The sequence below is a fragment of the Dasypus novemcinctus genome, chromosome X (genome assembly GCF_030445035.2).
Source record: "Dasypus novemcinctus isolate mDasNov1 chromosome X, mDasNov1.1.hap2, whole genome shotgun sequence".
Lineage (NCBI taxonomy): Eukaryota > Metazoa > Chordata > Mammalia > Cingulata > Dasypodidae > Dasypus > Dasypus novemcinctus.
In genome coordinates, this window is record NC_080704.1 from 105,972,991 (window position 1) to 105,998,076 (window position 25,086).

The window sequence follows — 25,086 nt, forward strand, 5'->3', positions numbered from 1 at the left end:
ATGCAGGTTGAAAGGAAAGGATACTAGATAATAAATCAAAGTTGTATGAATCTGGTGAGGGTAATGGCGGGGATAAATATAAATGCCAGTACTACTGTATTTTTGGTTTGTAACTCTACTTTTTACTTCCTACAGTATCTAAAATGCAAGGGCATAAAATGTAATGATAAATGAATAGTTTTGGACTCAATATATAAACATGTAATATGTGACATGAACTACATAAAGGTGGGGATGGAGAGGTAAAGGAACATTTTTGATGTATATTGCTGAAGTTAATAAGAGCAAATGAGATTATTATAGATGTAGGATGCTAAATTTAAGCCCAATGGTAAGTACAAAGAAAATATTGGAGAATATGCAAGCTCATAGAGACAGAAATTAGAGTACAAGTAACCAAGGGCAGGGAGTGGGGAGAATGGGGAGTTAACGCATAATGAGTGTAGGGTTTCTGTTTGTGGAGATCGAAAGTTTTTGGAATGGGAGGTAGTTAGCATACCAACTGCAATACTATGAATGTGATTAATCTCATTGAATGGTATGTTTGGGAGTGGTTGAGATGGAAAAGGTTATGCTGTATATATGTTCTCGTGATTAAAACAAATAAAGAGCAATTAAAGACAATAACAATTAAATGCAATACATGATCTTGAATGGGATCTAGCAAGGGAGGGGAAAAGGCTCAAAGGGACATTACTGGACATATGAGAGAACTAGAATATAGACTATAGGCTAAAGTTTGACCCTGGTAACTGCACTTAGGACAGTTATACAAGTGAATATCTGTGTTCATAAGAAATATGCATGACAGTATCAAGTGTTCAAAGAGCACGATGTATACAATCTACACTCAAGTGTTTAGAAAATGGATTGACAGAAAGATAGAGATGGATAGATAGAATGATAAAGCAAATATGGCAAAATGTTAAAATTGATGGATCTGGGTGCTGGGGGGCAGGGTTAGAGATATGTTGGAGTTCTCTGTATAGTCTTCGCATTTTTTCTTATAACTATTCTGTAAATCTGAAAGTATTTCAAAATAAAAAGTTAAAGAGAAAGTTGAGGTAGCTATATCAATATCTGAAAAATAAAACTTCAATACAATAAAAGCATTATGAATGATAGGGAAGATCACTACAGAGAGGTAATAAACCTGTATGCACTAATAAAATACCTTCAAAATATATCATGGGAGATTAAACAGAACAAAAGAGAAATTGAAAAATCTGCTGTCTCACATATTGATAGAAGCAGATAAAAATTAGTAAATATGTAGACAAGTTGAACAATATAATAAACTTGATTTAATGGGCAAATGAAGAATTCTATACCCAATTAGAGAATCACATTCTTTTCAAACACCTATGGAACACTTAACCAAAAACTGACCATGTACTAAGCAATAATGCAAGACTCAGCAAATTTAAAAGAGTATCATTCTCAAGTAGACCATGCTTTCTGACCTCAAGGCAATTAAAGAAATCAATAACGAAAGATTTTAATTTTTTTATTTTTTATTAAATTGTCTTTTTTTAAAGATACATAGATCACAAAAAAATGTTACATTAAAAAATATAAGAGGTTCCCACATACCCCACACCCCAGCCACCCACTCCTCCCATATCAACAAACTCTAAAAGATCGTTTTTAATCCCAATACTTTTAAAAATTTAAAAAGACACTTCTAAAGGGCCCATAGGTCAAGGAAGGAAACTAATTGGAATTAATTCTATAATTAACATCTTGAAGATACCTCCTACCTGCTTCACTATCACCATTACCATCCTTATCATAAGATAGTTTGCCAGAAATTCAGAAAGGAAAATATAGAATGAAAATAATGCTTTCATATCCAGTCAACTAGGTGATACCTTTTGTGATAAATGGCACATCACATTTTTAAAACAGAACTCAGAAAAATAATGGAGGCACAAATACAGTTACAATAAGAAAACCAGATTTGAAGTTAGAAAATCTGTGACCTTTAATATTCTCACAAATGACAGATATTAGGGTTTGATGGAGAAATCTGGGTATTACTATCTCTGAGCTCTGATGGACAATTTGGTCCATGTTAAGACCTGAGGTGTCAAGATTCAGATGAAATATCTTAATATAGCTCCTTTGGGGAACTCATGTCCACAGGAAAATATTTTTTAAAAGATGGCTTGTTTAGTTAGAAAGTTATATACACTATTACTCAAGCCTCAGGATAATATTTTAATGCAAATTCATGTAAAAGCAAGGAGGAAATTATTTGAGCAATTATAAATTAGGAGAGATTAATAAATGAGCATTAATACCACTTAGTTTTCAGGGAGGAGCAGGGCTAGGGAGTCTCTCAAATTATTTTAAACTCTGAGGACCAGTTGTGTTTTTTTATCTTTTTTTTAAAGGTACATAAATCACACAAAATGTTACATTAAAAAAATATAAGAGGTTCCCATATACGCCACTTCCCACACCTCCCATTCCTCCCACATCAACGACTTCTTTCATTAGTGTGGTACATTCATCGCATTTGATGAGTACATTTTAGAGCATTGCTACACAGCAAGGATTATAGTTTACATTTTAGTTTACTCTCTCCCCCAGCCCATTCAGTGGGTTATAGCAGGATATATAATGTCCTGCATCTGTCCCTGCAATATCATTGAGCATAAATCCAAGTCCCCAAAATGCCCCAATATCACCTCTTTTACCCTCGCCCTGCCTTTAGCAACTCCTGCCACCCACTGTCTCCACATCAATGATACAATTTCTTCCATTGCTAGAGTCACAATAATTCTATAGCAGAATACCACTAAGTCCATTCTAATCCATATTTTATTCTTCCATCCTGAGGACCCTGGGATGTGATGTCCACTCCATCTCTAAATCGAGAGGGGGCTTAGATCCCACATGGCTGATGGATGCGATTCTCCTGCTTGGAGTTGTAGGTACTCTCAGTTCCCCGGTGTGGTGGTTGACCATCCTCACCTCCCTGTTAGCTGACCTGGGTAAGTCCAATGAACCAGACAATAGGTAATGCAACTCTGTTGAGGCTCAGGGCCCAGCTGGTACATAGACAGTCCAGAGATTCAAGTCTCTTAAGCATACACTAACCCCAGCACCAACCACAGGTTCAGTAAAAGTGACAGAAGAGACATGCATAGAGAGGTCACATCTGAGTCCAACTCCATCATACTCAGGAACACAAATTCCAAAGTAGGTCCCACTGGCAAGGCACTGAACTACATAGTCATCTGTCATGACTGTAGGACCTGGGTGTCTCTGTAGCCCTCAGGAGCACCACTACCTTTAAATTCTGAGGACCAGTTTTTTAAATGAAAAAAACAAAAACAAAAACAACTAGGCCAAACTGGCAGGAAGCATTGTATAATGAACAGGCTTGAGTTCAAATCGTAGCTCTCCATTTATCAGTTATATGATCTTGAACAAGCTAATAAATCTCTCTGAGCCTCAGTTTCCTCATCTGTAAAAAAGAGATAGTGATACCAAGATCAAAAGGTTACTAAGAGAATTAAATACAGTACTACCTAGCACAATAAGTTACCTAGCAGAGTGACCTAGTAAGTCACCTAGCATATTGCAAGACATACAGTAGGTTCTCAATAATGACATTCCTTTTCCTTTCATATCTCAAATTTTCAGTACACAGGAACTGCTGAATCAAAGGACCTTGAGGGTGGAGAATGTATCTGTTGGTATGATTATATTTGTAGTTCATGAATGAGCTCAATAATGAAGGTTTAACCTATTTTAGGGCCTAGAATACAATAATCCATGTGGTACAGCAGTGCTCCAAAATGTATTCACCAAATGCAAAGAATGTGCCACAATGATGAAAGAGGTTGTTGATGTGGGAGGTGTGGGGCAGGGTGTGGGGCATATGGGAACCGCTTACATTTTTTAATGTGATATATTTTGTGATCTATGTATCTTTAAAAAAATGGCAATTAAATTTTTAAAATTAAAAAAATAAACCAGTACACACACACACATACAAAAAAAACAATTATCAAAAATAGAGAATTCCTTATAAGAATAGAATTTATACTAAAAATCATTGTTAGTGTTCTCAATGGTAACTGGTGTGAATTAGAAAAGCACCAGATAAAATTCCTGCACTGGACCATCAATAAAACAAATTTTGCTGTGTTATATTTGTTAGGAACATTGGTACCCACTTTGTTATGAGTTGAATTTTGTACCCCAAAAAGACAAGTTCAAGTCCTAAACCCCAGTCCTATGAATGTGACCTTATTTGTAAATAATGTCTTTGAAGATTTTATTAGGAAAATAAGGACAAACTGAATTAGGGTGGGCCCTAATCCAATATGACTGGTATCATTATAAAAATGGGAGAAAAGGACACAGACAATCAGAGTTCAGGGAAAAAATGCCATGTGACAGCTGGAGCAGAGACGGAAACCCAGGTTTGCTAGTCAGCTACTGCCAGAAGCCAGGAGAGAGGCATGGAACAGATTCTCCCTACAGACTTCAAAGGAAGCATGGCCCAACCAACAGCTTAATTTCAGACCACTAGCCTCCAGAACTACCAGACAATGAATTTCTGTTGTTTCAAGCCACCCAGTTTGTGGTACTTTGTTATAACAGCCCTCAGAAACATGCAGTCCACATATGTTCATGAAGATGGTAATACTTGTGTTCAATTTAGAAACTTCTACCAGACACGGCCTCCTTGAGGGCAGGCATTGTATCTGAACCTCATACCCCCAGGAGCTTAGCATAGTGTCTGACACATGAGTTCAATAAATGTTTATTGAATATCCTCACCCAGAAATCTATTTGTTTTTATGTTTAAATTTAAAGTGACAGAAACTGAAGAGTAGTTATGGAGCTGAAAGAAAAGTGTTTTTGCTTTCCAGAGGCAGTATGGTGGTGTGGTTAAGAGCATGGCCTCTGGAGCCAGAATGCCTAAATTTGAATCTTAACCTTACCATTGACTAGATGTGTGACCTTGGGCAAGATATTAAACCTCTCAGTTCTTTAATTTTCTCATTTGTAAAATGCAGATAATAATTGTACCCTCTCTCTTGGTCTTGTTAATAAGGATTAAATGAGTTAAAATACATAAAGTATTTAAGGTAATGTGAACATAGAGAATGTTAAGTGTTAGCCATTATTATTTTGTTTGTATAAGTACCTTTGTGCATTAAGACTTAAGTGGGTTTTGGGAAATGACACTCATTTTCTTTTTCTTTTTTCTTTTTTTAAAGACTTATTTATTTATTTAATTCCCCGCCCCGTTGTCTGTTCTCTGTGTCTATTCGCTGCGTCTTGTTTCTTTGTCTGCTGCTGTTATCGTCAGCGGCACGGGAAGTGTGGGCGGTGCCATTCCTGGGCAGGCTGCACCCTCTTTCTCGCTGGGCGGCTCTCCCTACGGGTGCACTCCCTGCTCGTGGGACTCCCCTACGCGGGGGACACCCCTGCATGGCGCAGCACTCCTTGCACGCATCAGCACTGCGCATGGGCCAGCTCCACACGGGTCAAGGAGGCCCCGGGTTTGAACCGCGGACCTCCCATGTGGCAGACAGATGCCCTAACCACTGGGCCAAGTCCGTTTCCCTCATTTTCTTTTTAAAGAACACGGATGATTGAGAGTTATACTGTTCTAGACACCACTTAAAGTTTCACCCATTTTATTTTGAAGTAAGGAACTAGGCTGGCAAACTTTGGGATGACAGAGAATTTCAGAAAAATGGACCCATGTTCAAGGGTAAAAAGCTTTGAAATCAAAATTAAGTTATTCCTCTAAACTTGAAAGTACTAATAATGTGAGGGTTTCACACATAGATTCTATTGGATTATTAGTCAAACCTCGCCAAAGTGATATGATAAAAGCGTTTTGCAGTTTGAATCAAGAACACTAGATGGTAAAATTTATGCCTCATTGAACATGAAACAGTAGACCAGAATCTTTCAAAAGACATTAATTTAACCCAGAAACTCTGAATTAAATTGCTATTGTTAAGGAAAATGATCATGTTTTACATAGAAATTGATTAGTGATATGAGAAGATTTACACTGCTGTGTGTCAGATTCTGTGTACTTTCGAACAAAACTGTTTAGAACTGATTTAGTTGTGTCAAATGAAACATAGTGTCTATGTTTTTGAAAGATCAGAATTGGAACTGGGTTGCAAATTATCATTGATCATAATTTGGAATTTATAAAATATTAGTGGACTTCCACTTCCGACCAATATGGTGTAACAAAGAACAAATTTCTACTTTGCGTGAAACAACCAAAATAAACAGACAAAATAGATGAAACACTGAATATCAGGCAAGGCAAGATTGTGATCACTAAGAGATGGGAGACAAATGAGGTGAACTCTATGATTTTCCCCAGCATCCTGTCTTGTCTTGTCAGAATATAGTGCAGAGAGGAGGAAGAACCAAACAGGGCCTGGAGAATTCCTTGGGTTGAAAAGGCACAAGCAGGGAGAGTCCAGGGAGACCCTCGTGGCTAGAGCACATGGCATAGGGTATCTAAGAGAGCTGTAAAACCTAAAACTTACAAAAGTAAACATAGGAGAAAACACATTTATGATGTTGGGTTAAGTAGAGATTTGTTAAATATGACACCTAACAGATAATCCATAAAAGAACTTGATAAATTAGGCTTCATCAAAATTTGAAACTTCTGCTCTTTGAAACACAGATGAGAAAAAAAAAAGACAAGTCATATAATACTGGGAGAAAATATTGGCAAATCATATAACTGATAATTATATCCAGAATATATATATATATATAAAGAAATCTCAAATCTCTATAATTTAAAAACAAATAATTCAATTTTAAAAAGGGCAAATGATTTGAACAGACACTTCACCGAAGTAAATATATGAATAGCAAATAAGCTCATGAAAAGATGCTCAACACCATTAATCATTAAGAAAATGCAAACTAAAACAAAATGAGATACCATTACACATTTATTAAAATGGCTAAAATTTTAAATGTACCAAGCGTTGGCCAGGATTTGAAGCAAGTGGAATATTCTACACTGTTGAGAGGAAAGTAAAATAGTATGATGACATGGGAAAACAACTTGGTAGTTTCTTAAAAAGTTAAACATACACTTCCCATATGACTGAGCCTTTCTACTTTGAAGTATTTATCCAAGAAAAGTGAAAGTGTATATTATCCACAGAAAGAGTAGCACATAAATTTCATAGCAGCATTATTCCTAATAACCAAAAATTGAAAACAACCTAAACGTCCATCAAGGTGACTGGACAAACAAACTAGGACAACCACACAATGGAATACAATACAACACCAATGAATCTCAAAATAATTATGCTGACTGAAAGAAGTCAGACAAAAAAATACATATGGTTTTATTTACATAAAAATAGAAAATGCAAACTTACCTATAGTGACAGAAAACAGATCGGTGGTAGCCTGGTACAGGGAGAGTCAGGAAGAAAAGAATTACAAAAAGGCATGAGAAAACTTTTGGATGTGATGGATATGTTCACTATCCTGATTCTGATGATGGTTTCATGGGTGCATACATACATCAAATTTTATCAAATAGTATAATTGAAATATGTACAGTTTATTCTATGTTGATTACACCTCAATGACATTGTTTTTAAAATGTTTTAAGATTAAATGTAACTAAACAATCTTCTTATAATCATTTTGTGATTCAGGAATACCTGTAAGGTACTACTAAGAGGTTTTCAATCAATTGAAACTTTTTAAAATGTTGTTTTATAGCAAAGATGTTTTCTAAAATAGAGAATAAATACTACTTTGCAGAGTAGATTTGAAAATATTTCTATTATAATGTAATTTTGCTGCCTAAAAGATTTATTTTACTTTCTCTTTCCAAATGAAGAATTTAAGTGACTTTTGAACAATTTGTTAAAAATATCATAAGATCACATCCTCAGAGCAGGGGAGGTGGAACAGTAACAAAACATTTATACAAGTGCTGCCTAGAACTGTAATATGAGTATCATTATTTAGTCTATTTAGTCAGTGCAAACAATGCACTTCTTTTATTTTTAGACTTATATGTCTTCTGATGTGTATTTTTCAGCTATGTCAGTCATTAAAATCAAGTATAGAAAAGAACAGAGCTTAGAATCAGACCTTCTAGTAGCTGTAGCATAAACCAATATCTATTTTTTTAGGAGGTAACTGGGGATTGAACACAGTACCTTGTACATGGGAAGCAGGCACTCAACCACTGAGCTGCAGGCACTTCCCAATATCTTTTTTTTTTAATAAAACATATTTAAGGAAGCGGATGTGGTACAAGCTCTTAGGCAACCACCTACCACACAGGAGGACCCAGGTTTGGTTCCCAGTGCCTCCTAAAGATGACAGGCAAGACAGCAAACTGACGAGATGGGCTGATGTGGCGAGCTGATGCAACAAGATGAAAACACCATGAGGAAACACAGTGAGATACACAACAAGCAGGGAGCCAAGGTGGCTCAAGTAATTGGATGCCTCCTTCCCACAAGGGAGGTCCTGGTTCCTGGTGCCTCCTAAAAAGAAGATGAGCAGACAGTGAGAACAAAACAATGTGGGGAGGGTAAAAATAAATTAAAAAAATAAAAATTTTAGAAACATATTTAATGTCACTGCTCTCATCAAAATGAGAACAAAGGTCATTGTACCATTAATAAATATTGAAATTAATTTTAAGCAGTGCTCATTTCATCTCTCACCCTTTATTTCTATTTTTGACTGTTTTATAATATAGATTATTGCAGTAATAAATATATATAATTTTTATATAATTATATATTTTTAGGGGTTATCAAAATGTTTTAGTGGTAAGGGTGAGTGATCAAAAAAGTTGGGAAAACCTTTGCTTAAAGAAGAATCAGAGTAAACCACTCCTGCAGATCATCATATGTTATTATGATTCTGCACGCATATAAATATGAGGTATGTTAATTAAGGAAAAAATCATTCTTATGACTGTAACACAAGTGCCCTGATGCAAGGAGTACAGTATAATTAATAAGGATTTGTGCTACCATAGGGCATTCCAAAGTGGACTCTGTTAGCTAACTGTGACCAAGGCAATTATGATATCTGAAACAGACCAATACAAAGCACTGTCAGAATTAACATCTATTATATGTGTGTTTCTAAAACATGAGGAAAGCATAGCTCTAAAGGCTAGCAAAATCCAGCACTGATTAGGAAAAAAAATCATTATTTGATCATCTAAAAGTGACAGAGGGTGAATTTTAAAGCTTGGGAAAATGAGGCCAAATCCACGGTATGTGAAGAGTCTATAAGAACTTAAAGGAAAAAGGACTACATGTATAAAGGAAAGCATCCAGGGTTGCAGGTCTTGCCTTCATCTCTTGTTTGGATCTAGTCACTTATGCCCACAGATACCAACTGATAACATCTGAATGAGTATGCAGCATTGCTTACAGTCAATAAAATATTTAATTTGGGATACAGTGTTGGTTATTGTATAAACCCTCCTTTCAATTTTAGGATGCTGTCCCTCTTAGAAACAATATAAACCTATTATTTAAAATGTGTCTATCTAGTATCAAGTAGTCCAGGTTGCTCAAATAAACTCAGGGTAGATTCAAGTGAACAAAGCTAAGTCTGATTTCTCAGATCCTTCAAAGCTCCCCTTAGATCAGACTGCCACCTCCACCCCACCCAAGCCCCTTCTGGCTCCTAGATTAGATCATGTAAATTTATCTGTCTGCAAAAATTCTTCTGTAAGGTCTCCCTCTGTCTGTCCTCACAGTTATCTCTGAATGTCTGGGTGTTTCAGGCCTCCAAATGTGACTTCTTTCCCTGGCCTATAGTTCTGTATTCTGCTCTGTTTGTTTGCAAAATGTTCACCAGTGAGGAACATCAAGTATGTACTAAACACTGTGCTGGCTGTCTAAGGATAAAAGAATAAAATATAGTTCTTGCCCACAAGGAGCTCCCAGTCTAGAGAAGGAGATATGTAGATAGATAATCATAAAAGAACCTGGTAAGCAAAGAAATATATGCACAGGGTACTATAAGAATACCAAGTTGGGGCACCTAACCCAGCTTGAGGAAATGAGCCTAGAAAGAGGATATCAGCAGTAGCACAAGTACAGAACTGTAAATAATATGTACTAGTTGGTTAACCAGGGGAAAGAGGGCTTTCGAGGCATAGTGTATAGGATTTACAAAAGCATGGAGGTACAAAGCAACATGTATGTGTAAGCAGTGCAGTGATACTGGATGGTAAATTGTAAGGGAAGATGTGGAAGAGGTGAGTGGGGAGCATATGCTATGCTCAGAAACATGAACAATTAGCCTTTGACTGAAGGGCTTTAGATAAGGCAAGGACTTACAAGATCACTCTGACAGCTACACAGAATAAGGATTTGAGGGAAGACCACCAGTTAGGAGGCTGTGACATAAATCCAGGGGTAAGATGATGATAGCCAAAAGTAGAGGGCAGAGGTAGGAGATGGAGAGAAAATGGCATAATAAAAATATAACACTGAGGTAAAATCTGCCAGACCGGTGAATGTTCTATAACACAGAACAGTCTCTTCTACTAGGACTCAGAGTTATGATGTATGGAATAATGTAGCATAGTACCTGGATCTGGAACCAGACTGTCTGGGTTCAAACTGCAGCTTTACCACTTTTAAGTTGTGTGCTCTTGGGCAAGTTATCTAACCTCTGTGAGTCTCAGTTTCCCCAATTGTAAAACTTATGATTGATAAAAAGAGCTAGGGCTGTGAGGATTCGAGTATACATCCTGAATAAGGGCCTAACATAGTGCTTAGCCTAGAATAAGCACCCAATATTGGTAGCTGTTTAGTTTTAATTATTATTAACCATATCCTTTGGAAAATATATGAGCACATGGCTGTTTTGACATCTTACTATGAAATTTGAGAAATCTAATCAGTATTCTTGTCCAGATAGAAAGTACCTATCTGCATGGAAGTAGGCTGATAAGCATAAATATTAAGCAAATGTTAGTAATTAGATATGATCACTTTAAGAGATATTTATTTATACGCTGTTCCAGACAGGATTTAAAGTGGCTTACAAAGATACATGAAACATAACAAAACAGCATAAATTAAAATAGGATTAAAAAAGAACAAGAGTAGGGCAAAGTGGAGGAGTCAGAATCAAGGCTCCAAATCAAAAGGACAAATGAGACTTTTCAGTGGTTGGCTAGAATCTGGGTCTCTGCAAGCCCACCCATGGAGCACATCTATGCCTCAGATAACTCTGCTCCACAGCCTACCTTCACAGGCAGCTAAGACCGGGGTCCATTCTCAAAAGTTTTATGACAGGCAAGGTTTTTTATTTACCTTACACAATGAGAAATTTGCAACCAGCTCTCAATTTTACAAAGTTCTGATTTTTGTTTTGCATTAAGGTCCTTTTGGCCTTCTACAATCTTTTTCAAAATAGGGGTTTGCATGTACTGAGATGTTTTTTGGTTTTAGCTCCTTCTAAAATAGCCACCAACTGGGAAGTAGATGTGGCTCAAAAGGTTGGGTGCCCCCTACCACAGGAGAGTTTAAGTTCAGTTCCAGTGCTTCCTAAAGAAGATGAGCAAGACACCAAGCTGACATAAGAGGCAGGCAAGTGGACGTGGTAGGATGATACAGTGAGGAGACACAATGAGGAAACACAATGAGAGACAGAACAAGCAGGGAGCAGAAGTGGCTCAAGTGATTGGGTGCCTCCCTTCCACATGGGAGGTCTCAGGTTCATTCCCAGTGCTTCCTAAAAAAAGAAGATGAGCAAATACATAGAGCACACAACGAGCAGAGAGCACACAAACAATGAGGGGGGTGGTAAATAAAATAAATCTTAAAAAAAAAAGTCCACCAACTGGGATCTACGCTCCCTCTCAATTAGAAGCAGAGTGAGAATCACCATCTTAAAATTCTCAAGACTGGGGAATGAACAATGAACTAAAATAGACTTATTATTCTACTATAGACTTATTACTATTCTAGCAATGAAAGAAATCTTATCATTGATATAAAGGCAGTGGCTACCAGAGGTTCTAAGGGATGGGACAGGTAAAATAGGTGTAATATGGGGGTATTTTGGGGACATTGGAGTTGTCCTGCATGATACTGCAGTGATGGATATAGGCCATTGTATATTTTGTCATAAGCTACAAAATTGTGTGGGACAGAGTGTAAACTTTAGTGTAAACTGTAATCCATGGTTAGTAGCAATGCTTCAATATGGGTTCATCAATTGTAACAAGTATACCACACTAATGAGGCATATTATTGATGTGGGAAAGTGGGTGCGGGGAGGGAGTGGGTCATAAGGAAATTCCTTAACATTTATGTGATTAAAATCTTCTTTAAAAATAAAAAAAAATAATTTAAAAAATAAAAAATAATGGGAAACAGATATGGCTCAAGTGATAGGGCTTCCACCTACCATATGGGAGGACCTGTGTTCAATCCCTGGGGCCTCCTGGTGAAAAAGAAGAAGAGAAAGTATGCCTGCACGGCAAGCCAGTGCCCACATGGTGAACTGAGTGCCTGCACAGCAAGCCAGTGCCTGCATGGCAAGCTGAGCGCCTGTGCCAGCAACCTGAGTGTCCACAAGGTGAGCCAGTGCCCACACAAGTGAGTCACACAGCAAGATGATGACACAACAAAAAAGAGACGAAGGGGAGAGTCAAGGTGAAGCACAGCAGAAACCAGGAACGGAGGTGGCACAGCTAACAGAGAAACTCTCTCCACATGAGAGGTCCCCAGGATTGAATCCTGGTGAATTCTAGAGGGTAAAAAATGAGAAAACGAGAAAGAGAAATAGATACAGAAGATCACACAGCAAATGGATACAGACAAGCAAAAACAGCAGGGGGGGGGGGGGAGGGAAGGTGGATAAATAAATTTTTTTAAAAATTAAAATCAAATAAAATATCCACCAACTCACAGAGATGATGATAGCAGCTAACACTTCTATAATGCTTACCATGTGCCACAGCACTTTTCTAAGTACATTAGATACACAGAGCCATTGAGTCCTCACAACCACACTATGTGAAGCACAAATTAAGCAAATAACTTGGCCAAGGTCACACACCCTATAAAGGACAAACTAGTTTTGAATCAATGCAGTCTGGTTCGTTCCAGAGTCTGAGTTCTTAAACACCATGCTGTTCTGGCTCTTCATATTCCAATACTATTTCTTCATACATAGTAAAACTTTGAAGAGCAAATATCTTACCCTCAAGAAATTTGAAGCATAAAAAAATAAAACCTTCGTTAATAACAAGGTTAATGTTTGAAAGGCCCTTAGTCCAGCTTACTTTTCTCAGTTCCCTCACTTCCCCAGACAATCATATGTAACAGACTTAGGAACTCTGCACAAGGGAAAGGACCTATCAGACCTATCTAGGGCATCCTTTCTAAGTGATTGTAGAAGCATATGAGGAGATAACTAAAGTATAATCTATTTTGCTAACTCTTAGAATAATATGTGGATGAAATTTTCTTCATAATGAATCATTATACCTTTCAATACCATCAAATTCAGTTCACAAATGATCTGAAGATCTTCCCACTTAAAATAATATATACTTCTCTAAAATATGTCACAGAGGGGAGCTGGATATCTTAATATATACATTTCTCCCCAAAAAGTAGTTTTTTGGATATATAGAAATATGGTCTTATTTTCATGATCTTTCGCACTTTTTTTTCCCTGTTTCTCAGCAATTCCAGGCACCTTAAACCTACCACCAATCCTAGAGGGCATATGTCCATAAATATGGTATATGGAAGTAAGTGTAACCGCAAAACAACAAGACCATTTATCGAAACACCCCACTTGGCAGCAGGGGAAATGCATATATTAAGACAAATCACATTTAGCTTTCCAGCCTTCAAGATCCATCCTTAAAACTTCCTCTCACATGAGCCCCATAAGGTTGAAAGGGAGGAGGCCAGTTCAATCTCTTCTCTACCAAAATCCCTTTCCTTAACAGCCACAAAGTTTAAAAACATCTAAACCCCAACTAAAAAACTGGAATGTTTTAAAATTCAAGTCATTTGTATGCATAAAACATTTTTACAAAGTCTAGTGGGGGTCAACACATTGTTATTTTTCAATAGGCCTCATCACCATGTTTAACAACACCATTATCTCTCCTTAGTCAACAAACTTTGATAAACCAGCACTGCCAAGAGGAAGACCCTCTTCTCCTGCCAGAGTCACAGATGATGGGGATTTCAAAACTGAACTCTAGCTGCCCTGTGATTCTTTCTCACAGGCCACATCACCTAAAAATCACCCACATAGTCCCCTTAAACAAGAAAGCATAATGGTTCATGACTAATCCAGCCCATGTTCACACATAACAGTGATTTCATGTATTTGATCTCTCTTTTAATTTTAAGGATGTTGTGATCTAGCTATGGTCATAGAACCTTAAACACAATCAAATAGCCTGTAGTTGAACTTAAACTGAATTGTATATGTGTTGTGGGCGATTAAGGCAGCATGCATAGAATCTACCTTTCAGCAATGCCGGTAACATGGCCGCCCGAGCTGATACAACAATAGCTTAGGTCACTCTTCCCCCTTCTTTACAGAACCAGTTCCCGCCAAAAGTTCTTACATCAAATCTGCCTCCCGCCCTAGCAACAGCAGCGGCCAATCCCAGACCGCCACCTATCCTTACCCACCACCTCCCCTCCTCCCTAGAGTATATATGCTCAGTCCCCTCAATAAAGTTTTGCAGCTTGATCAGAATACTGTCTTGCTGTCGTTCCTTGTGTCTCTCTTGTCCCATACCATTCTTTTCCTCCTAGGATCCGGAGCTCCCGTTGATCATCCCGCTGGCCGGGACAAACTGGCGCCCAACATGGGGCACGAAACCTCTGAGGGATAGAACGCTGCACTAAAGAAGAGAGCGCTCTCACTCACCGCACCCGGGATCACCACGAGGGAACTCACTCGTGAGACAGATCCATCACCCGAGATCACCACGAGGGACTCACTCGTGAGACAGATCCATTGAGAAATCACCCAGTGTCAGCGAAAAGAAGAAAGAAAGATAAAAAGAAAAAAGAAAAAAGAAAAAAGGTAGGCTCCCCCCTCCCCCATCATGGGACAAGGAACTTCCCAACATAGTTTATATATGAAACAATTGGAAGAGGCACTCAAGGCACAAGGAACTAGAGTTAAGAAAAAGGATCTCACACACTTTTTTGAATTTTTGTTAAAAACCTGCCCTTGGTTCCCTCTAGAAGGTACTATAGATCATAAGTGTTGGAAAAGGGTCAGAGACTGCCTACAAGACTATTACAAAACTTTTGGGCTGGAAAAAGTCCCAGTTACTGCCTTTTCTTACTGGAGTCTTATTTCTGAAACCCTAAAAGTCCATTTTTCTGCTCCAGACATTCAAGAACTTTGCAAAAAGGGAGAGGAAGCTTTGAAGGAGCACTCTCGTCCCGCTTCAGCATGCAGCTCAGTAATAATTAATATGCCTGAAAGCCCCCTTAACAAAAACCCCAACGAAAGTAGGCCAAATACCCCAACCAGTCAAGCTAGTCTATCGCCTGATCAAGCTGAAATCGAACCAGAGGCTAAAACCTCCCCTCTTTTTGAAAACCCAGAGACGAAACCAAAAGCTAAAATCCCTTCCATGTTCGAGACCAATTCCCTTCCCCCATTTCGGCCACCCCCCTATAATCCTAATTTTCCCGATCCGTATCCTCCTTTTTATTCAGCCACGTCTCTGCCTCAATTCCACGCTTTAGAAAAGATAACAAAAAATCTCCGGCTACACGCCAATAACTTTAAAGAAACCTTTAATCAAGAGCGGCAGCTGGCCGCTGATTTACTCGCCGAACTCCAGTCGGCAACTCAAACCATTGCTGCCCTAGCACTCCTAGAAAATGTCCACTCACCCCGCCCCCATTGTGCTCACCATACCTATGCTTTCCCAGTCACGCGTAGTCAGAGCAAAGACCTTGCCGCCAGCTCCCAAGATGGCGCCGCCAGGTCTCAAAATGGCGCTTCAAGTAGCAAAAGTGAGGAAGACCCCCCCAGCTCTGACGAGGGAGAACAAGAGGAAGTTAGTACTACATGGAGAGAGAAAGAGGAAGTTAGTACTACAACAACAGCTAAATATAAGAAACTTAGTTTAAAATATTTAGAAAAATTAAAAAAGGCAGTGAATGCTTATGGCGCCACCGCCACCTTCACACTTGCATTATTAGAAAGCATCAGTGAGAAAGAACTTACTCCCAACGATTGGTTTCAATTAGCTAGAGCTGCCTTGTCCTGCGGCGATTTCCTGTTGTGGAAATCCGATTATGAAGAACACTGCAAAAAGTATGCCACCCGTAACACCCGTAAAGCCGCCTCTAAAAAATGGACATTAAACGAATTTTTAGGTCAAAGCCCCTACCATCAAAATAACAAACAAGCCCAGTTTCCCCCCGGCCTTATAGCACAAATACAAACAGCAGCGCTTAGAGCATGGAAAAAACTTCCACAAAAGGGTGCAAGGGTGCTGCCACTGCCTCTCTCACTAAATTAAGGCAAGGACCCGATGAACCATATACCGATTTCCTCAGCCGCCTACAAAATATGGCTGAGCGTTTATTTGGGGCCAGCGAGAGTGATAGTGATTTCATTAAACATCTGGCTTTTGAAAATGCCAACGCTGCCTGCCAAGCCGCAATTCGCCCTTTTCGCAATACCGATCTTAATAACTACATAAAACTTTGTTCTGGCATCGGGCCCACTTAAACTCTGGGAATAGCCATTGGCGCCGCCCTCCAAAACTTTGCAGCACAAACTAAGCCTCCTACATGCTATAACTGTAAACAACCTGGCCATTTTTCAAAAAATTGCCCTGTACCAAGAGTCAATTCCTCCTCATTCATCTCTAAGAAACCCTCATTGCCACCCTCTATTCGCCCCCGTTGTAAAAAAGAGTTTCATTGGGCATCCGAGTGTCACTCCCGCATAGATATTAATGGCCAACCCCTTAGGCCTAAGCCCCAGGGAAACTTGCAATGGGGCCAGCCCCAGGCCCTACCAGAACAAACCCAGGGGCAGTATGGTTTGTTCGACCTTCCCCAGTCGCAGTCCCTGCGCTCCCAACCATAAACCATGCTGCTGCATCTCAGACCTATGGGAAGCCACAGCAGGGAGCACAGGAATGGACCTCTATACCGCCTCCGAGTCAATATTAACCCCAGAAACCAGCCCTCTCCTCATACTTACAGGGATCTATGGGCCTCTGCCCCCAAATACCTTTGGTCTCATTTTAGGAAGAGCTAGTGTCACCCTGTGCGGAATCCAAATTATCCCAGGTGTGCTAGATAATGACTTTAGAGGTGAAGTACAAGTAATTGCAACCACCTCAAACAATATTATTCATATTCCTTCTGGCACTCGAATAGCACAACTTATAATATTCCCCATTCGACATGTCAACTCAAACTTCAAAAAGCTCCAGCACCCCACAGAAGGCCCTGGATCTTCCAATGTTTTTTGGGCACAACCAATATCCCATAATCGGCCCACCTTAAAACTAAAACTTAATGGCAAGCTATTTGAGGGAATCTTAGACACAGGAGCCGATTCCACAGTTATATCCTCAAACCACTGGCCAAAATCCTGGCCCCTCACAGCCGCTGCCACCCACTTAAAAGGAATAGGTGAAGCCACAAATCCTCTACAAAGTTCACAAACCCTAAAATGGGAAGATGAGGAAGGAAACACTGGTACAGTTATACCGTATATTATCCCCCATCTCCCCGTTAATCTCTGGGGCAGAGATATTCTAACTCAAATGAAAATTTTTATGTGCAGCCCCAGTGATGTAGTTACTGCTCAAATGCTCAAAATGAACTTTCTCCCTGGCAAAGGCCTGGGCAAAACTAGTCAAGGGATAAAGCAGCCCATCTCTATAACACCTAATACAACTAAAACAGGACTCGGGCTCTCTCAAAATTTAACCTGATGGCCATTGACATCCCTGTACCCCATGCTGAAAAAATCTCCTGGAAATCCATAGAGCCAGTATGGGTTGATCAATGGCCCCTAACTCAGGAAAAAACCCTAGCGGCTATAGAGTTAGTACAGGAACAACTTAACGCCGGACATATTGAACCCACTCAGTCCCCTTGGAACACTCCCATTTTTGTCATAAAAAAAGAGAACAGGTAAATGGAGACTATTACAAGACTTACGAGCTGTAAACAAAGCAATGGTGCCCATGGGGGCACTGCAACCCGGTCTCCCTTCACCAGTTCCTATTCCTATTGACTTTCACAAAATAGTTATAGACTTAAAGGATTGGTTTTTTTCCATACCGCTTCACCCGAAAGACAGGCAACATTTCGCCTTTAGTGTTCCTCAAATTAACTTCCAAGGCCCTATGCCCCGATTTCAATGGAAAGTCTTACCACAAGGCATGGCCAATAGTCCAACTTTATGTCAAAAATTTGTTGCCGATGCTATTAACCCCATCCGGCAACTATGGCCACAAATCTATATCCTTCATTATATGGATGATATCCTGTTAGCAGGTCAAAACTTATCCAACCTACACCTTTGTTTTCAAGACCTTCTAAAAAACTTAACTGCAAGAGGTCTTCAAATAGCCCCTGATAAGGTGCAAACTTCAAACCCCTTTTCCTATTTGGGTTTCGAGCTTTGGCACCAACAAGTTTTAACACCCCACGTTCAGCTGCAAACCTCCCATCTATTAACTCTAAATGATTTCCAAAAACTTCTAGGAGACATTCAATGGCTCTGCCCCTACCTAAAACTACCCACTGAAACCCTTCTGCCACTCTATAATATCTTAAAAGTTGACGCAAACCCCTCCTCTCCCCGAAGCATAACTCCAGAGGCAATGCAAGCGCTTATCTTAATAAATCAAGCTATCCAAAGTCAAACCTGTTATCAAATAAATTACCACCAACCTTTAATCTTTATAATTCTAGCTACAGTTCATACACCTACAGGAGTTTTCTGGCAATCAAACATAAAACAGCAAAATGGACAAGGTCACCCATTGCTCTGGGTTCACCTCTCCGCTACTCCATCAAAGGTGCTCTCATCATACATTTCTCTTATAGCTGCCCTCATAATAAAAGGCCGGCAAACTAGTCGCCAATTGTTTGGAAAAGACCCCGATTCCCTTATCGTTCCGTACACTCAGGATCAAATCCATTGGCTCTCCCAAACCAACGATGAATGGGCTATTGCATACTTTTCGTTTCCAGGCAATATTGATAACCACTACCCTGGTGATCCATTAATTCAGTTCGCCAAAATCCATCAATTCACCTTCCCTAAAGTCACTAAAACAAAACCCATAGACTCAGCCACCTTAGTCTTTACTGATGGATCAGCTAATGGGACTGCAGCTTACGTCATCCAGGGTCAAGCCTTTTCCATGCGTTCTCCCTATACTTCAGCCCAACTTGTCGAGCTCTACGCAGTCCTGCAAGTTTTTTCCCGCCTTCAAAACCAACCTTTTAATTTATACACTGATAGTGCATATATAGCCCAGTCTATACCGCTATTAGAAACCACTCCATTTATCAAGCCCTCCTCCACTGCAGTCCCCTTATTCTCACAGCTGCAAAAACTAATTCTCAAACGACAACACCCCTTCTTCGTAGGGCATCTCCGTGCCCACCAAAGTATACCAGGCCCTCTTGCAGAAGGCAATGCATTAGCAGACACTGCCACTTAGCTAATATGTCCCAATCTTTGCAACTCTTTTACCTTAGCTTCCCAAGCCCATGCACAACATCACGTAAATGCAAACACTCTCCGACTAAAATTCAATATTACTAGAGAACAAGCAAGGGAAATTGTTAAAACCTTCAAAAATTGTGTAACCCAATTGCCAGTCCCTCACCTAGGAGTCAACCCAAGAGGACTTATCCCAAACGAAATCTGGCAAATGGATATCACCCATTTTGCCAGTTTTGGGCAACTCAAATATATTCATGTTTGCGTTGACACATACAGCGGATTTATTTTAGCTAACCTACAATCAGGAGAAGCTTCAAAACATGTTATCTCTCATTTACTGCATTGTTTCACTATTCTAGGCCAGCCTAAGCTCATTAAAACAGACAATGGACCTGGATACACTGGAAAAAATTTTCAAACCTTCTGTCAAAAATTACAAATCGTACATAATACAGGAATACCATACAACCCCCAGGGCCAAGGAATAGTAGAATGAGCACATCGCATCCTAAAAAATGCCTTGTGCCGTCTAGCTGATAGCACTCTCGATCTCACAAAACAACGCCCCCGAGATCTTTTACATCATACTCTCTTTGTCCTCAACTTCCTAACTCTGGATCAAGAAGGGCACTCTGCAGCCGATAGGCACTGGCATCCCAAAATACAAACGCAACAAGCCACCATTATGTGGCGCGACCCCTCAGCATCGAAATGGAATGGGCCCGACCCCGTTATCATCTGGGGGCGAGGCTCTGCTTGCATATACGACCAAGAAAAAGAAGGCCCAACTGGCTGCCAGAAAGATTAATAAGACATGTTAATCCTCCACTATCGGAAAAAAACCCTCTCCCCTTTAACAACAACCTTTCCAGGGAACAAACCCCTCCCTGAGAAAAGAAATTTTTTTTTTCTCTTCCAGCACATCGCCAACAAAAAACCGCCAAACTTGCTGTAACCTGCGCGGAGAAACCTCATTGGATTTCAAGTTCCGTGCAGAGAATCCACATACAGCCTGCAACTTAAAGAAGCTCAGCGTACAGGTTTGCTCCATCACTAAAGCCACATGAATTATTGCCACAATAACTATTGGCTCCTGCCAGTTGGCTTTCTGGCATTGCTGTTCGCAGCCGGATTAGCAACCGTTGCCCCAAAAGATTGGAACCTACTAGAAAAAACCCTTCTTGCCATAACGTATTTGTGCATTGTAGGGTGCTTCACCCTGCTAGCTTGCCTTCCTTAAACACCTACAGCCCTCGGTAACATGGCCTTATTAAGCCCACTGCCGTTTAAGGCTGTCGCCCTACATTTTTTCCTGCAAAGTGTGCTCAATAGCCTAAGCACCACTTCCCTCGAAACTAACCCCCACCAGCCTTGGAATTGGTCCCTAATACGATGGGAAGATTCAAAAATTGTAAATTCCACCATTACCGCGGGGGCACCTTCCTTTATCTTTAATGTCACTACCCTGTTTCTCCCTGGCACTTTCCCCAATGCCAATAGCGACTCCAGTAGTTCCCGTAGAGGAGGCCGTGCTGGCATACGCCAAAATCTTAACCTCAGCCAGGTCTACATGTGCCCAGCCTCAAATCCTGGAAAAACCTATTGCAATGCCCCCAATCAATACTATTGTGCATACTGGGGGTGTGAAACATTAGCCACTGATTGGAAACCTAGTACCACCGATCAATATCTTACCCTAACACAAACTCCCCCTTGCTGCAAACCTTCTTCCACTGATGGGCTCGGCCACACTACCCCAGGGACCTGCATAGGATTAAATATCACTGTACAGCTCCCCAATAACCTCGCTTGGACAATCGGTCGAACGTGGGGTATCAGGCTCTATGTATCAGGAACTAACCCAGGGAGTCTTATCGTGATAAAAAAGGAAGCAGTACGGCAACCATCAATCGCCATTGGGCCAAATGTAGTGCTCGCTCCCCCTCCTCGCCAAACTTCACCCCCATCCCCTCAAATCGCAACTACCCCTCCTCACAAACCCACCAATCAAATCATTTCAACCCATTCTTCCTTTGCTACCAGCCTAACACTGTTGCCCTCAAAAACTTCCATGGAGCCTAAACCAACTTATAACCCATTCTGGTCAGTGCTCCAAGCTGCCTTTCTCTCCCTAAACTCTTCCCAGCCCAACTTTACCCGTAGTTGTTGGTTATGTTTTTCTGCCAACCCCCCTTTTTTATGACGCTGTCGCCCTTAATACCTCATTTAATACTTCAAACGAGGATAATCCTCCCCAATGCTCTTGGAATACAACAAAAATCGGCCTCACCATGCAATCTGTTATTCACTCCGGACATTGCATTGGTACTATCCCCTCCTCCTTTAATAAAGTCTGTGCACAGTCATCCTCTCCACCAACAGGTAAATTCTACATTCCCCCAACAGGGGTAAAATGGCTATGCTCTTCCACAGGGCTTACTCCTTGCGTATCAGCAAAAGCCCTCAACAAGACTAAAGAAGTGTGCCTCTTAGTAGCTGTGCTGCCCCGCGTCGTCTTCCGTAGAAGAGAAGACCTTTATCAATACTGGGATGCACAACCTCCAACCATATCAAGGAACAAAAGAGAACTTGTTACGGCTGTCACTATTGCCTCTCTTTTAGGTATTGCTGGCCTAGGTACTGGAACCGCCGCTGTCGTTCTCCAAAAGCAAGGTTTGTCCCACTTGAGAGCTGCTATAGATGAAGATTTAGCACGCATTGAAAACTCCATCACCCATCTCGAAAAATCCCTTACATCCTTATCAGAAGTTGTTCTCCAAAACAGGAGAGGCCTAGATCTACTTTTCCTTAAGCAAGGAGGGCTTTGTGCCGCACTATGCGAGGAATGTTGCTTTTACGCTGACCATTCTGGCTTAGTCAAAGATTCCATGTCCAAACTTAGGGAAGGAATTGCAAACCGCAAACGTGAGCGAGAAGCTCAAGGAGGTGCCTCCTGGGGATTCAACGGAATCCTTCCTTACATTCTCCCCATATTAGGTCCCTTAATAACCATACTCCTTGTAATATCCTTTGCACCTTGGGCCATAAAAAGAATTATACAACTAGTAAAAGACCAAATTGATTCCGCTCTTAGCAGGCCTATTCAAGTGCACTATCACCGGCTTCACCTCACTGATCAAGGTATATCTCTAAACTAACTAACTGCTGCCCACCCTCACGGGTGAAGAGCCCCCTCCTACGGGAACAGCATATAACTCAAAACTATGCTTTGATTGGTACCGCTGGGTGCGAGGCAAAGCACTGCAAAGGAGGGTCAAAACAATTAAAGGCCATTTTCGAGCTCCTTGAGAAGCATGCCTCATTAGCATAGGGGTTCGCTCTGCGCAAATCCTACCCCAAATTCCCCTCCCCAGAAAAACAGAGCCACAAACAACATGGGGAATGAGGCCTCTACTTCCCCCAGCAGGTTAATGCCAAAAGAGTGCTCGATGAGCATTCTTCCTCCATCCTTTTGAAAAACAAAGGGAGGAGATGTTGTGGGCGATTAAGGCAGCATGCATAGAATCTACCTTTCAGCAATGCTGGTAACATTGGAGCTGATACAATAATAGCTTAGGTCACCCTCCCCCCTTCTTTACAGAACCAGTTCCCGCCAAAAGTTCTTACCTCAAATCTGCCTCCTGCCCTAGCAATAGCAGCGGCCAATCCCAGACCGCCACCTATCCTTACCCACCACCCCCCTCCTCCCTAGAGTATATATGCTCAGTCCCCTCAATAAAGTTTTGCAGCTTGATCAGAATACTGTCTTGCTGTCGTTCCTTGTGTCTCTCTTGTCCCATACCATTCTTTCCCTCCTAGGATCCGGAGCTCCCGTTGATCGTCCCGCTAGCCGGGACATATATGCGGCAGATAATTTTAAGGTGTTATTTAATTAAGGCTTATAAAACAAAATCAATGCTAATTTCTTTCAAATAAAATCTTAATAAATATATACATCAGTATATGTACACAAGAGCAGGTAAAAATTGGAGAATAATATGAAATAAAAGTAAAATATTAACTTACTGCAAGCTCTCTTTCCCTCCTAAACTGTTTAACCATAATTACTTTACATATTACATCAAATCCCTAGAGCAAGATTAGTACATGCATTATCAACATCTGGTCTACAGCTAAAAGCAATATCCTAGTTTTAAAAAAATAAAGTATAAAAAATTAAAACAGCTAAAAAATGTTCAAATTAGATTTGTATATATTCATTTTTTCTTCAATACTGATATGACACATGAAAGAACCTTAAACATTTCTAAAGGCAGAGGAGGTATGCATTTTCATAATTCAGGTAATATAGTTTACAATAAAGCAAAGCACTCAAAATATACAGATGGACTTTCCTAGGCTCATACATGTTAATACTTGGCCCTAGAATTAATATTAGTTCTAAATAGAACTACACATGCAGGAATCAGCATATCAGCAAGGATACATTTTTATTAAAACAAAACAAAACAAAAAATTATCTCCCCCATTAAATTGTAAACTTTATCTAGAGGGGACTCTGTTTTGTTCATCTCTGCACCTTCAGTACCTAGAATGCTGCCTGGCACATAATAGTCACACGATAAATATTTATTGAATAAAAGAGCTGACATCAAGAATACCACACATCATACACAGCCATACCCAAGGGCTTATCATTCAAAACTTCTCTACCTTTTATATCATTAATTCAAACATTCCATTCTAACTAAACCCCCTATCCTTCTAGCCTCTTTACTCGATAACTTCTCCCCTAACCCCACACTTATTTTCAGACATCTTCCGTAGACCTTCAAGTTTTGCCCTGTCATCTCCTTCCTGTCTTTACTTCCTTTCTTAGACAGACTGGAACCTATTGTTTCAACTACAGTCTTGTCAGTATCCTCAATAACCCATACTTTCAATGCAAATACCTGAAGAAAAAACAAACAAACCATAGCCCTAGAAGAAGCCAACTGCTGTATTTTATGTCTGCATTAAGTATCACAATCTGATAGATTATTCAGTATGAATTCTTGGTTTCCAAGCTCACCCCAAAACTGCCTGACACTCCAACTAGGCATCCCTGATCCTAGCTTGCCCTCCTGTTCTCCACAATAACTGTTTCAAACCTTCCAGAAACATTTCAAATCTCTAACCCAAACCTTTCCCTACCTCAAATCCCTGCTCTAAGAGGATGAACTTACCTCATACATCATCCAGAAATATAAATGCCATCAGACAAGATCCTGCCATCAAATCTATAAACCTTCTTTCATCTGTACCTATTCACTTTTCATTCTTCTCTACTGTAATGTCCTTCCTCTTGTTTTAAGGATACTCCGTTCACCTGGT

The 25,086-nt window shown here is 40.1% G+C and overlaps 1 protein-coding gene across 7 annotated transcripts in view; it reads right to left on the reverse strand.

Moving 5' to 3' along the window:
* Positions 1 to 25,086, reverse strand: part of SYTL4 (synaptotagmin like 4) — an 85,364-nt gene that overhangs the window by 52,684 nt on the left and 7,594 nt on the right. For 4 of the 7 annotated variants that reach the window (XM_058291662.2, XM_058291658.2, XM_058291657.2 and 1 more), the window contains 2 exons: positions 8,328 to 8,540; positions 7,410 to 7,440 (listed from right to left, as the gene is read on the reverse strand). The exons of 1 other annotated variant lie outside the window; for it this stretch is intronic. The gene's annotated coding sequence lies outside the window, so the exon portion shown is untranslated. The remainder of the gene's footprint in view (positions 1 to 7,409; positions 7,441 to 8,327; positions 8,541 to 25,086) is intronic. 2 more of the 7 variants (XM_058291664.2, XM_058291660.2) reach the window with 1 other exon arrangement.